General features: G+C 37.0%; 1 pseudogene; it reads right to left on the reverse strand.

Annotated features, from left to right (window-relative positions):
• Positions 1 to 3,976: 3,976 nt before the first annotated feature.
• Positions 3,977 to 4,315, reverse strand: LOC101587383 (annotated as a pseudogene).
• Positions 4,316 to 11,011: the final 6,696 nt, after the last annotated feature.

The following is an 11,011-nucleotide window of genomic DNA, read 5'->3' on the forward strand; positions in this document are numbered from 1 at the left end:
TTTTTTTTTTTTTTTTTTTATGTATTTGTTACAGGGTCTACACTGTATAGCTCGGACTCATAGTGATCCTCTTGTTTTCAGCCTCCCCAGTGCTGGGATTACAGGCATGCGTCACCACACCTGGTCTTGGTGGCTGGCTAGTGCATCTGAGAGTGGGGCTGGCACCACATGTGCTGTTGGGGATTGAACCCTGAGCTTGCCTAAGCAGGTGCTTAGTCTGCTGAGCCATCTCGCCGGTCCAGGACTTGTCATTCTCTGACATAATAGTATATTATGTACTGATTTTTATTGTCTAGTAATGCCCCCTTATTAGATTGTTAGTTCCTCGGTGGCTGGGTCCCCTCCCCCTTTTTTCTGTATTCCTAATACAATGCATACTATATGAGAAACTCTCAGTAATACCTACTTGGGTGAGCAAATTGTTTTCTAATTCTCTTTTGTATAACTTGATCTGCCCTTGCTAGAAAACAGTCTAGTTATGGGAGTGTTGCAGAAATCACATCAAGTCTCAAAACAGACCTTCAGTGTACAATTGAGAACTGAAATTAGCTACATCAAACTCACCTACAGATCGTGTTTAAAAGCTCTTCATTCTATCTAAGGACTTCAGAATTAATACCTATGGTAAGAGGGAGAAGGATGAGGAAAAGAAAAAAAGAATAGAAAAAAATGCAAACAACGTTTTTGTAAATAGGGGAAGAGGTGTTGAAGGGATGTGAGGGAATTGGGGGAAAAAGAAAATTGAAGATATATTATGTACAGCTATAAATTCCCTACGATGAATGTGATCATTACATGTAAAGTGTACCAAATAAAATTAAACATTTTCTATGAATGAGAACCAAGAATGTGTTTCTGTTTTGTACTGCTGCTTCTGAGGTTTTAGCTGTTCCGATGGACCATGCTTAGAACCGGCTCATGGGCAGCAGGACCTACTCAAAACCTCACATCTGATCTGGGATGAAAGTCAATTTTCTGCAAGGTTCTTTGTATTTCATTGCTTCTTGAAAGCCAAACCTGTGGCAAGGCCAAGTATGTGTTAAGACATCCATGTTAAAGCTGAACAACAACATACCACTGAAGAAGCTGAGGTGGTGCTGCAGGTTGAATTGTGACCCTAAAAGATGTTAAAAACCTAATTCCTGGTATCTCAGAATGTGACCCTATTTGGCACATGTAATTCATTAAGATTAAGCCATGCTACAGTAGGGTAAGCCTTTAGTTCAATATGAGTAGTCTCTATAAGAAGATGGTTATGTGAGAATACATGCAAAGGAAGAAAACCATGTTAAGGTGGAAACAGGGGCCTGTGGCCAGTTCAGTAGTAAAGTGCTTACCTAGCATGCTTGAAGCTCTTGTTTCCCTTCCTAATACTGGGGGAAAAAAAAAAACAGAGACAGATTAGAGTGATGCATGTACAAACCAAGATATACCAAAGAGTGCTGACTATCACCTGAAAGTAGGAGAGAAGAAAATATATCCAAGACTACTAGAATAAAAATAATATTGTTTTTAAAGAGGACTCAAGTGAAAAGATACATTCATATATTGGAAAACTCAATATGAAGGTTAAATTTCTCTTTTCAAAAAATCTACAGGATTAGTCGGAATTAATGCAATACAAACAGAATCTTAGCAGGATTATTTTTGAAGGTAGAATTTTGTTCTGAAATCAGTCGGGAACACAAATGGCCTAGAATTGCTAGGTATTGAACATTTACTATTGAGTATTTGATTTCATATTAAATACTAAAATGGAAGAGTAAAATTGGAAGCCTTATTTATTCATCACATTTTAAAACTATAATCAAGACTTAAGGCTAGGTATACATATTCCTATTAATAGAACAGAAGACATAACAAAAACCTTCCCATGTCACATCATAGTTAAAATACGAAGAGTATAGAGCAAAGAAATATGAAGCAAGAGAAATGGTGAAACTGATAGAGAGAAACCCATCGGAATAGAAGTAGATAGATCAGAAACTTTAAAGGTCTGGAGGCAATAGAATCAGTATTTAAAAGAATACTTATTCTTTGAAAGAAACTGCCAACCTAGATGACTATATCTTGCAAAGTTTCCTTCAGAAATGAAGAAAAATAAAGGTTTTTCCAAGATAAGCAAAATAAAGCAATACACAGCCAGTATGTCAACAGTACAAACAATACTTAAAGGAGTACTAAAAGTAGGAAAAGAAAGCAAGACAATAAAACAGCAATAAAAGACTTAGTGACACATCCTTAAGACTCCAGCACTCTAGGATGACGCTAACGCAGGAGGATCCCAAGTCCAAGACTTGTCTGTGGAGTTTAGTGGCTGGGCATATACTTGCTGCAAAGTCACTGCATTTGTTCCCTAGCACAGTACACATGTACATATATGCATAGATGAAACCAATCCTCAGAAAGATACAAGTTAGCACATACTTTTCCTTGATGATACTGAGTGTGAATGGACTTAATTCTCTAAGAAATGTAGACTGGGAGTTTAAAGCAGTGAGGGCTGGCCAAATAGCTCAGCGGATTAAAGCGCCTGCTTAGGCAGATGCAGGGACCAGGAGTTGGATCCCTAGGCCTACCTTGCCGGTTCCGCCCCCAGGGTGCGCTGAGACAGTGATTGAGATTGAGCGTGGTGGCACACCTGTAATCCCAGCACTTGAGATACTGTAAACAGGAGGATCACTGTGAGTCCAGTCTACGTAGTGAGACTGTTTCCTAAAATCAAAGCAATGTGTTGCCTGCTAGAAGCATACCTTATATGCAAAAATATACAGAGTAAAAAATGTTATCACCTGCAAATGGTATCCAAAAGCTGTATTTCAGGAAAAGCTGTATTCATATATATAAAAAAGCAAACTTGAAGTAAATGAAAAGGGATGAAAAAGGTAGTTACATATTGGTAAAGGCAACAGTCCACCAAAAAGGTATATAATGACTATAAGTACATATGTACTGAATGTTGGTGCACCCAATTTTAGAAAACAAACACTACTCAACATATAAAAAACAGATCAACCTCATTACAATTACAGTGAGCAACTTGAATCCCCTACTGTCACAAATGGATCATCCAGAACAAAAAACAAAAACAACTAAGAAATGTCACAGTTAAACATAAATCAAGTGGATTTAATATGTAGCTACAGTGTTCTATGGGTGGTAGCAGAATTCATTCTTCAGCAACTCGCAGAACTTTCTCCAAAATAGACTATATTTTAGGTCATAAAGTAAGTCTTTTCTTTTTTTTTAAGTCATTTAGTTTACTTGCTGACCATCTGGCTACAGATTAAACAATTATAGCCCCAGAAGTTGTATTGTAACTAGTAACTTTCTAAAATTGCTTTTAAATTAAGTTCTTAAAATTGCAGCAATAAACAAAACACAATACACTTAATACCGTTTATAACAAAAAAACATTTTTAAGAACTCTTCCTTGGGGCCGGGGAGATGGCTCAGTGGAATAAGCGCTTCCCTGGCAAGCTCAAGGGCCTGAGTTCAATCCCCGGTTCCGCAAAAAAAAAAAAAGAATAACTCTTCCTTGTTATATAAAATGTTCTAAGTTATAAATGTTCATCATGTAATTAGTTGCATAACTAGTAATACTTAGCAGTTACACAATCAGAATGTTTTTTAAAAAACATAAAAATATGTAGCCCAATTATTCACGTGTAGAACATGTTCACTTATGCCTACGTTTCACATTTGCTATATCACTGTTCTAATCTTAAAGTTACATCCAAAAGAAGGCAAAACCACCTACAAATTGGCATATGTTTATTTGTGAAAACGTCCTTAATTTGCTGATGTGGCAAACAAATGTCAACTCTGCTAATGCAAATAACATAATCTGCTTTGCAATTAACTTTATAACTTTATAGTTCAATTGCATAAGGCAACATGCTATATATGAAAAAAGTACTAACTGAACTACACATTAAATACTGAAAAATTAACAGTTTATTATAATTTATTGTATTTAACAATCTAGGAAGTTCACAGCCATCAGCAGTTCCAGCGCTATCTCAGGTGCGATGGGAAATTCAGGAATCTCAGTGGAGCTGTTAGTGTAGTGTACCGTGTAGGTAAAACACATGCAGACTTTCAAAAGCACATGTGAAGGGATTTCTCTAAAATTAACCTCATTGGTTTCCTTTTCAGCAAACTGACCTGGGCCACTCAACATGGCTTTTATTGTTCCTGATGTTAGTGCATGCTCTCTTTTTACAATAAATTCATGACTATCAGAAGATACCAATTTGACATACATGGCATCTAGACCTTCACAGCCACCATAGGTTTTCTCTTCTCCATCCATTATGTTCTTAAATAATTCTACTTTCGTTCCACAGGAACTTTCTTTAGTAGCTTCTCATCCGCACCATGGCGACCTCAGCCTAGTCTGCCCCGACTGCCGCAGCCCCTATTCCAGGGTCACCCCTCTACCCCCAGCCACCTACCCCTGTCCATAAAGTAAGTCTTAACAAATAAAAGAAATTGAAATAATTTTAGGCATCCTGTTAGATTACAGTGAAATGAAAGGAGTAATCAACAAGATAATCTACAGAAACTACACAAACACATAAAGATTAGATAATGCACTTATGTAAATAAAAATTATGCTTCTGAAGAATTAGTCCATGGAAAAAATTGGGAGGGGATTCAAAATTTCATAGAATCAAAAAATAATAAATTGGGCCAGCAAGATAGCTCAGTGGACTAAGTACCTGCTTAGGCAAGTGCAGGGACCTGGGTTTGATCCCTGGCACCACATGTGGCACCAGCCTCACCCACAGACAGGCTAAGCTGGCCACTGAGTCTGAGGGTGGTGGCGCATGCCTATAATCACAGGACTGGGGAAGCTGAAAGCAGGAGGATCACTGAGTCCGAGCTGTGCAGTGAGACCCTGTATCAAATACATAAGTTTAAAAATCAGTGAATGAAACAATGTACTAGAATCTGTGATACACAAAGAAGGTGGTACTGAGAGAAAGTTAGTAGCTGTGAGTGCCTCCTTGAAAAAATTTGAGTAATCTCAGACAACCCAATGATATATTTCAAGTTCCTACAAAACAGCAAAACACTTCCAAAACCAAAGAAGAAAGCATGTATAAAGATCAAGGATGAAATTAACGACAGTTAAAAAAATGCCAAGATCAATGAAACCAAGGATTTAGTCTTCAAAAAGATAAACAAGGTTGATGAATATTGAACCAAACTAAAAGTGAAACTAATAAAATCAGATAAATATTACAGTAAGCTACACTAAAATCCATAGGGTTATTGGAAAATTTTGTAAACATTTCAATAAGAGAATAATAGAAATGAATAAATAGGCACATATGACATCAAATTGAACCAAGAGGTTATTTAAAAATCTAAAAATCAATAATAAGCAGTGAGATTAAAGCAGTAATAATCTGTCCAATAAAGAAAAGCCCAGGTCCTAAATGGGGATCGAACCACAGCAACCTGAGCCTGACTGGTTTGTTGAAGCTGGCACTTAAAGAACTGAGCTAAGGGGCAGGCCCCCCAGGTCCTAAATGGCTTACTGCTGAATTTCACTAATTTTACAGAAAAAATAATACAAAACACCAAGTGCTGCTCAAATTATACCATGAAATTAAAGTGGGAGGAATGCTTTTGAATCCATTCCATGAGCCCAGTATTACCCTAATATAAAAACATACTCAACAAGAAAACTACAAATCAATAGCTTTGATGAATATGCATGCAAAAAGTCTTCAATAAGATTCTTGCAAACAGAATTCAACACATATTAAAAGACTACACAACATAAGTCAGTTTCATCCCAGGTATGAATGGTTCAATACATATACATCAATAATGGTAACATATCACATAAATACAATCAGTAAATACCACATGATCTCAATAAATGCAAAAAGGGCTTTTGAAAAATCCAATATCCAAGATTTTTTTAAACAACTAAATAGAATAATAGTTCCTCAGCATGAAGAAAATCATATACTAATAAGCTTCTCTTCTGAAGAATTAACAACCTAAGTTTGCAGACCAAAAATTAAAGAAAGGGGCTGGTGAGATGGCTCAGTGGTCTAAAGCACCTACTTAGAACAAGCTTAGCAAAGCACAGGGACCGCGGTTCAATCCCCCAGCACCACATGCCAGCCAGCCCCACCCCCTGGTGGGCTGAGCTGGCCACACACACACACACACACACACACACACACACACACAAATTTAAAAGAAAAAAAGGGCTGCAAGGACAGCCAACATTTTGGCCCTAGCCTTTCAAGGTCAGTGAAGACTCAGGACATAAGAGAACCTGTACTATAACATCATGTAACTCAGTGTGTCCCAAATTTTCTGATCAAGGAGATTATGGGGACACAGAGGAAAGTGAACGATGATATAGAGTGTGCCTAAGGAGAGTCACATGGAGAGAAAACCTCTCAGGCTTTCACTGAGAGCAACTTGGTCAAGCAATGGCCATGACTCATCCACATGACTGACACTGATGAAGGATCTACAAACTGCGGTACAAGGTTTCAGGATAAATCCTGAGGGGATTTGCCTGACCTTGTCAGATACAAAAGTTACATTTCTTGTTATGTAGGTCTTGCTTTATCTTGGTCTTAACCATCCAGCAGAAAAGTATAAAAATGAAGTATGAAAAGTAGGACCATATTAATATGCTGAGCTGTAAAAGGCTCAAGTCAACAACTTCTGACATTGCCATTCCTATGGAAAACCCACTACTATTATGGACTACTGGACCATATTGGAATATTTTGCTGAATTCATGCACCTATAATATTTAAATGACAATGGAATACCCTTCTTTGACAAAACTAAAAAAAAAGGGGATACAAATGAAGGACCATTTTGTATTTGTATATTCAAAATAGGATAGATATACAGCTACATTCTCTTAATGAATAGAAAGATTTGTTCTAATAGTGTTTGTGGACAGGATATCATGTCTGCATTTTGTACAATGAATAAGAAGACAATATGCAATGTATTAATTATTGAAACTGTCCTAATCAGTTTTGAAACTCAGTGCTATTTGTTTCTCAATAAAATTATTTTTAAAACAATCAATTTAGAATACAAAAATAAAGTTATATACAAAACCCACCAACATCATACTTAATGAGAAAAAATTGAGAGCTTTTCCTCTAAAATCAGTTATAAGAAAAGTCTGCCCACTTTTACCCATGTTCAGTATAGTAGTACTTGAAACTTTAGCCAGAGAAGTTGGCAAAACAAAGAAAGGGGAATCAAATAGAAGAGGTATAAGTCAAATTATCCTTACTTGCACACCAGATGATCTTTCACTTATTTTTTTTCTTTTTTTTTTTCTTTTCTTTTTTTTTGCGGAACTGGGGATTGAACTCAGGCCCTTGCCCTTGCTAGGCAAGCACTTACTCTACTGAGCCATCTCCCCAGCCCCCTCCCCCTTTTTTTTTGTGGAACCAGGGATTGAACTCAGGCTCTTGCGCTTGCCAGGGAAGCACTTATTCCACTGAGCCATCTCCCTGGCCGATCTTTCACTTAGATGATCCAAAAAACTCAACCAGAAGACTTAGATTAATAAATACCTCAAAGTAGCAGGCCACAAAATCAATATTTAAGAACTAGTATCTTTCCTCTATATTAATAATGAACCCACCAAGGAAAAGAAACAGGAAAACAATTCCATTCAAACAATAGCTTCAAAAATAAAATAGGAATCAACTTAAAAAAAGACGAAAAATCTCTATAATGAAAATGTCAGAATACTGAAGAAAGAATTAAAAGAAGACACCAGAAGTTAGAGAAATCATATGATCAGCAGAAATAATAATAATTATTATTAAAATGGCTGTATTACCAAAAGTGATCTACAAGTTCGTGCAATCATAATACCAATGATTTTATTCACAGAGATAAAAAAAAAAAAGAGTTCTAAAATCCATATGGAAACACAAAAGACCCAAAGCAGTCCTGACCAAAAAGAATAGTTCTGGAGGCATCATAATACTGAATTTCAAAATATACTGCACAGGTAGAGTGACAAAATAGCATGGTACTGGCATAAAAGCAGACGTATACACCAGTAAAATAAAATAGAAGAAACAGAAGCCCATACAACTACCATATGATTTTTGACAAATGTTCCAAAAGTGTATGCTGGAGAAAAGGCAGTATTTTTTAAAAACAAATTGTGCTGGGAAAATGGGATATCCTTATACAGAAGAGTGAAACTCAATTCCCTTTTTCCCATTCTATACTAAAATCAATTCAAAATGTGTCACAGATCTAGGTGCGAGATCACAATCTTTGAAACAGAGGAAAGCAGGCAGCACTTGAAGCCATAGGTACAGGCAAAGATTTTCTGACTGGGACTATAAAGTAAGTGTTTGTACATGCTGAACATGGTGGGAAATGCCTGTAATCCCAACACTAGGGAGGCTGAGGCAGCAGGGTTGCCCATGAGATTGGGGCTGGCCTAGGATACGTAGCAAGACTTTGTCTCAAAAAAAAAAAAAAAAAAGTGCAGTGCAAATAATCAGCAATGAAGAGACATACATATACATAGATATAAGTAAAAACTTTTTAAACAGAACTCCAGTTTGCACAAAAAAGTAACATCAAGAATCAGCAAATGGGCCGGCCAGATAGCTCAGTGGATTAAAATGCCTACTTAGGCAGATGCAGGGACCAGGATTCAGATTTGATTCTAAGCATGCTGTACTGGCCCTGGCACGCTGAGATGGTGATTGAGACTGAGCATGGTGGCACGTGCCTGTAATCTCAGCATTTAGGAGGCTGAAAACGGGAATCACTAAGAGTGATCTGTGTAGTGAGGCCCTATAGGTGCTGTACTAAATACATTAAAAAAGAAGAAAGAAAGAAAGAAAAAGAAAGAAAGAAAGAGAGAGAGAGAGAAAGGAAAGAAAGAAAGAAAGAAAGAAAGAAAGAAAGAAAGAAAGAAAGAGAAAGCAAGCAAGAAAGCAAGCAAGTGAAGCGAGCAGATGTAGGGCTAGGGATTTAGTTCAGTGGCACAGTACCTGCCTGACAATATGAGATCCTGAGTTTGTCCTGGTACTCCCTTCCCAAAAGAAAAGACTCAGCAAAAAAGCTGAAAAGCAAAGGAAACTATCAACAGAGTGAAGGCATATCCTCTGGAATCTTTGCCAGCTACTCTTTGAATTGGATTACTATCTACAGTAATCTAAAGGAAACATTTAAAAACCATGATTAAAGGCCAGGGAGATACCTCAGCAGCATAAGCACCTACTTCGCAAGTGCAAGGTCCTGAGTTTGATCCCTGAGACTGAATGACTGAATGAAAAAAAAAAAAAAAAAGATTAGTAAATGGGCAAAGACATTCCTAATAAGCACAAATAGCCAATATGTACATGAACGTTCAATCTCTTTAGTCACTAGGAAAATGCAAATAAGCTGCATTGAGATTGCATCTCATCGACATCAGAACGACTATCATTAAGAATACACCCAGGGAGATGGCTCAGTGGAATAAGCGCTTCCCTGGCAAGCTCAAGGGCCTGAGTTCAATCCCTGTTTCTGCCAAAAGAAAGAAGGAAGGAAGAAAGGAAGGAAGGAAGACAGAAAGGAAGGAAAGAAGGAAAGAAATGGGCCAGGAAAATGGCTCAGTGGAATAAACATTTCCCTGGCAAGCTCAAGGGCCTGAGTTCAATCCCTGGTTCCACCAAGAAAAAAAAAGAAGGAAAGAAAGAAGTTTAAAATCCACAAGTCAATAGGACAGAAATTTAGAAGTCAGAGAAAAGCAACAAATCACTTATAAAAGTTAACCTATTAGAACTACAGAAGACTTCATAACAAACCTTAAGTGCTTCTAGCCCTAACACCTTCCAAGACTGACATGTCCAACAAGATTATCCTTCAAATGTGACAGAGAAATGAAACTAGAAATCCATGGTGAAACGAACCACAAATATTATGCAAATGCATGGAAATTAAACATCATATTCTCAAGTAATCATTGGGTCACACAAGAAATTAAGAAACAAATAAGACACTTCCTAGAATGAAATGGTACTGCCAATACAACATATCAAAACTTATGAAAAAAAAAAAGTTGGAGGCCAGGGAATAGCTCAGTAGAATAAGCTTTTGCCTGGCAAGTGCAGGGTCCTGAGTTCAATACTCAGTACTGAAAACAAACAAACAAAAAGCTTATAGAACAAAATGACTGGAAGTGTGCAAATGCCTGGAAGTGCTCCTCTGGTCTGTGACCAGTAGAGCACCCTTGGCCCAGTGGTACAAAAGAAAAGTTTATAGCTGTAAATGCCTACATTAGAAAAACAGAGTGAGCCCAAATAATAAATAAATAATGATGCTTTTTTAACATTCTAGAAAAACAAGAACAATCAAAATCTAAGGCTACTATAAGAAAAATTATAGAGAGTAAAACAAAAATCAATGAAATGGAGACTAAAAAATCCAATACAAAGAAGGAATGACTCAGTGGTTCCTTGAAAGACAAACCCTTCACCAATCTCACAGTAAAAGGGTGGAAAAGATGCAAATCAATGCAATTAGAAAAATGTTATTTTCAGATACCCAGTTCATCAAAGGTGAACCCAGAGGGCAGTGGTGTGGAATAACCCCAAAGCTAACTCCTTGGCCTCTCTGAAGTGATAACAACCAAGCAATTAAATGAGACTCTAGAAAATATCAAATCAAAATAATTTCTCAGTTAACTGAAGAGATGGTGTCCACAATGAAAACCATGCTTATTGACTCTTGAGCAGCTAAAGACAAAAACTAGAGGCACTCAAGAAAATTATGGAAGCCGTTAGTGCTCAGCATAGACAAGAAGTGATATCCATAAGGCAGATTCAAGCAGATATCCAGGAGAATAAAAATTCCATTGAAAGTATCCACAGCAAATTAAGCCAGTGTGAAGATAGGATCTCAGGTATTAATAGGCAGGCTTACAGTGTGTGATCATGAAAAAAAAATTTTAAAAAAATAGCAAGGAACCATGAGAAAGCATGAT

This window comes from Octodon degus, unplaced genomic scaffold (genome assembly GCF_000260255.1).
Source record: "Octodon degus isolate 3935 unplaced genomic scaffold, OctDeg1.0 scaffold00182, whole genome shotgun sequence".
In the NCBI taxonomy this organism is placed as follows: domain Eukaryota; kingdom Metazoa; phylum Chordata; class Mammalia; order Rodentia; family Octodontidae; genus Octodon; species Octodon degus.